Source organism: Seriola dumerili, unplaced genomic scaffold, assembly GCF_002260705.1.
Source record: "Seriola dumerili isolate Sdu_G_001 unplaced genomic scaffold, Sdu_1.0 BDQW01000349.1, whole genome shotgun sequence".
NCBI classification, from domain to species: Eukaryota; Metazoa; Chordata; class Actinopteri; order Carangiformes; family Carangidae; genus Seriola; species Seriola dumerili.
Genome location: NW_019174604.1, coordinates 396,036 through 400,159, shown reverse-complemented (window position 1 = coordinate 400,159; position 4,124 = coordinate 396,036).

Genomic DNA, 4,124 nt, shown 5'->3' with positions numbered 1-4,124 from the left:
ACCAACAGGGAATCCCTGAACCCCCCCACCCCCACCCCACACTCCCACCGCACCCCCCCAGAAAAAAAAAAATTTCTGCTTTCTGCAGAGCCGGCAGGTCCTCCTCTCTCCCTCCCTCCCTCCCTCCGTCCCTCTCCTTGTTCCGTCCTCCTCCTCCTCATTTTGATGATCTGCAATTGCAGTACCAGCCATTCTCCCCCTTCCTCCCCCCTCCTTCTTCCTCCAGTGTTTGAATCTCTGAGCAGCGGGGGGATCCTCCCAGCCTGAGACTTAACATGCCCCCCCAGCCCCCCCCCCCCCCGCATCCTCTGCAGCCCTGTGTTATCCTGATGCCACAGCGCCCTCTACTGAGGAGTCAGCAGACACTACGGCCAGCTGCTGTTTGTAATGAGCATCAGTCACAGTGACCCCTAGTGGTGGAGGAATCCTGTTCTTTTACTGCTGATGCTTCAACTACATGAAGCTGAGGACATTTCTTTTTACCTTTACTCACAATCAAGTATTTTTATTTTGTGGTATTTCTACTTTTACTTAAGTATAAAAAATCTGAATACTTCCTCCATTAGTGTCTGTCAGACTTCACCCTGATCCCAGCTCTCAGCTTTTACTTCGGTGAGCACAAATTACTCTGGTGTTTTCATAACTTTTCACACGTTGTAATAAACTTGAATTAACCCTTTAACATTAACACTGAGTTTTCTCTTTTATCGCGTCATCCTCCGTGTAGGTGAAGTTCAGCCAAAACCCAAAAACATCACTTCAGCGACAGATGTGGATCGGACTCCTGAGCAGAACTCATCCACCAGGCCGTGGAGGGGGGCGGTGAATGAGGACGGACAGGTAAAATTAAATTAAAAATTAAAAAAGTTCTATAAAGCTTTTAATGTGTCTAAAGGAAACATGAGTGACAGAGCAGGGACAGAGTGATGGTTAATTAGTTTGTATTGGCATCAGGCTTAGGCTGGTAATTGGTCCATTAACCACAATAGAGCAGTGACTGCTTCGTTGTGACATCACAAAGTTCTGAATACAGGCTGTGTGCATTTCTCTGTGGACTGAGGCTTTGATACTTTCACAGTATTAATATAGAAGCTAGAGCTGATCTGTAATCACACTACACATGGACACAGACCTTTACACTGGAGGAGCTTTAATAACTTGCCCACTCTGCAGTCATAATATAAATATAAATATAAAATATCAGGAAACTGAAAACCAGACTCGTCCAGATCAAACTCAAAACTTTATAGAGCTAAAATTAGAGAAAATGCTTGTCCAGGATAATAATGGGACATTTATGCATCAGAGCTCCTGTTTAAATATAAATAATTATGCTCAACATATTTTGAATATTGCTCCCTTCACTTCCCCCCTGCTGACCCGTCCTGCTGATGCTCAGTGGATTCAGACTGAGTCACATCTGCACTGAGCAGAAGTGGATGGGAAACAGTGGATTATTATTTTAATGGACACAGTGTTTAACAGAGGGACATGCGGAGATGTCGGACAGGATGTTGGCGTGTTGGACTCTTCCTTCGCTCCCTAAACCCCCCCCCACCACCACCACCACCACCTTTTTATACCGGTCACTGCCGGGCGTCATGGCAACAGGTGAAGTCTGCTCCCTGATTGGCTGTGTGTCCCAGGATCACCCGTTGCCGTTTGCAGTCAGAAGTGCTGAGTGGACCCTCCTTTTTAAAGCCCCCCACCCCCTCCCGCCCTCACCCTCCCAGTTCATGGCCTCCTATTATTTAGCAGATTTGTTTTTGCATCCTGGCTGAACCTTCTAGTGTGGGAGGAAAAAACTGCAGCAGGGATCATATATGTGCCTCTGCAGGGACGCCGGGGGCATAACCTAACAAATGTGTGGGGTCAATTGGTAAGGACTGTTTTCTGTTGTGTTCCTTGTGCAGAGGTAGGGAGCGGAGGTAGAGTACTGCTAAGTTGTGTGCTAAGGTGAGGAGTGGAGGTGATGGAGAGCTTGGATGTGGATAACATCAACCGGGACTCCATGTTCCACTTCTAAAAGGTTTAAACTCGATGTATTTCACAGCCTCACAGTGAGAACTTGGACTCCTGATGAATCTAAGGCAAGTGTTTTGGTTTGTCGGTGCCGTAAAGTTGTAAAAATCTGCTTTTTTTTTTTCTTTTTCTTTTTTAAAAGTTTGCTCCGCTGCACTGAAAAACAACTTAGTAGTACCTCTATTCTCTGACACGTGTGAGTGTTTGTGAAAATAAACTTCTCACCTGGATTACCAAGTTTTGGGATGAATGGTTCTTTTCATGCTGGAACGGACAGAAGGGAGCGTTTGTGACGTTGCTGATGATGATCTGCCAGCTTGTTTGTTAGGTGACTCAGATATTAAGAGTGAGCTCCTCTTGCTAGCTGCTACAGGCCGGACGGACGAGGAGAATGTCAAAGTTACCTGGTTCCTCTGACTCTAAGGACGTCGGCAACCGGTCAGTAACAGAAAACAACAAAGATGTCTGCTGTGGAAGAGGAGGAGGAGGAGGAGGTGCTTGGCTTGGGTAGCGGGGAAAAAAAATTGAAAACCTGACAAGACAAACAGAGGGGAGAGGAGCTACAAAAGCAGGATGGTGTGATTTTCTGATGAGGATTTCTGAACTTAAGAGCTGCAAGAAGGTAAGGTACTGAACCTGCTTTTACTAGATGGATCTACAGAGGAGGAAGATTTCTAGAAGGGAAAAACTACTAAGGAAAAAAGAAGAAGAGAAAAAGTCAGAAAAGACAGAACAAAAGAAAATTAAAACAAGAGAAAACAAGAGAAGAAGAGTCCAAACAAGACGAGACAAAGGAAGACAAAACAAGAGAAGACCAAAGAGTGAAAGGTAAAGACGAGGTCAGCAAGAGAAACAATGTTGGATCCTGAATTTCCGTCGAGCCTGAAGAGGATTTGAAGCTGATCCGCACATGAAGGAGAAGAAATCATCTCAATTAAAAGTCAAGATGCCTCCTCCTCCTCCTCCTCCTCCTCCTCAGGACCCTCCAGGAGCACTTGAGGAGAGGAAGAAGAAGCTAAACCTGAGCTAATTCACATGAGGATAATGAAGAGGATGAGGGCTAAAGAGGGGGGCGAGGGGGGGGGGCGGTGGGGTTGACATCAGGGTCAGCTACACAAACAATGTTACCCTCGCTACATTTAACGTCAAGCCCCGCAGGCGACAACAATGGCGTCAGCACGGCCCTTCCACGTCTAAACGTTGCTAGATTTCTCTCTGGCTGGTCTCAGTGTGCTCGAACAGCACAAAGTCCAAACAATTGAGAGGTTTTTCTGTTTTCCATCGCGCTCAGCAGGTCACAACTCATATAAAAACACAAAGGTTGCAGCTGCCGTGGCTTTTCATGCCACTGCCATTAAAAAAAAAAAAAAAGCTGCGGTTCATTCCTCAAAGAATGTGAGGCCGGGCGTCTGAAGGAGGCCTCAAAACAAACCTCTGCCATGGGGCTTCGGTGAGGAGTGTTACTGGTTGAGGTACTGTCTCTCTCTCTCTAATCCGAGGCCGTTTGAAGGGAGGGGAAGTCGGTGCTGCACCCGAGAGTTGGCGCTCGCTCTCATTTGAAAGAGAACGAGGCGTGGATGTGATCGGTCAGGTGGTTCGTTGGCCGCAAGGCGTCAAATCTTGGATTTAAAGTTAAAAGATAACAGCGATGAACAAAAGGCCACAGAGTCCATTAGGAAATCAGCATCTTCTGTTGCTGCCATGATACTTTGGTAACCGTTTAATTATTTCTGATCAATGCAATGCGATTTGGTTNTCAAGATCCCTCCTCCTCCTCCTCCTCCTCCTCCTCAGGACCCTCCAGGAGCACTTGAGGAGAGGAAGAAGAAGCTAAACCTGAGCTAATTCACATGAGGACCAAATGATTTAATGATGGGGGATGGGGGATGGGGGGTGGGTTCATCTCCATGATGAGGGCATGCAAAGGCCTCAGAGGCTGAACTCAATGACAACACGGCCGTTATCTTTCTGTGGTGCAAACAAATCAAATACAAAAACAACAATCAACATGCAGCGCAGCACTACACCTCTCTCAAATGTTGCGTGTCCGCTCTTAGAGCCAGAGGAGAAAACGAACTACTGATGCATTTAATTACAGGGCC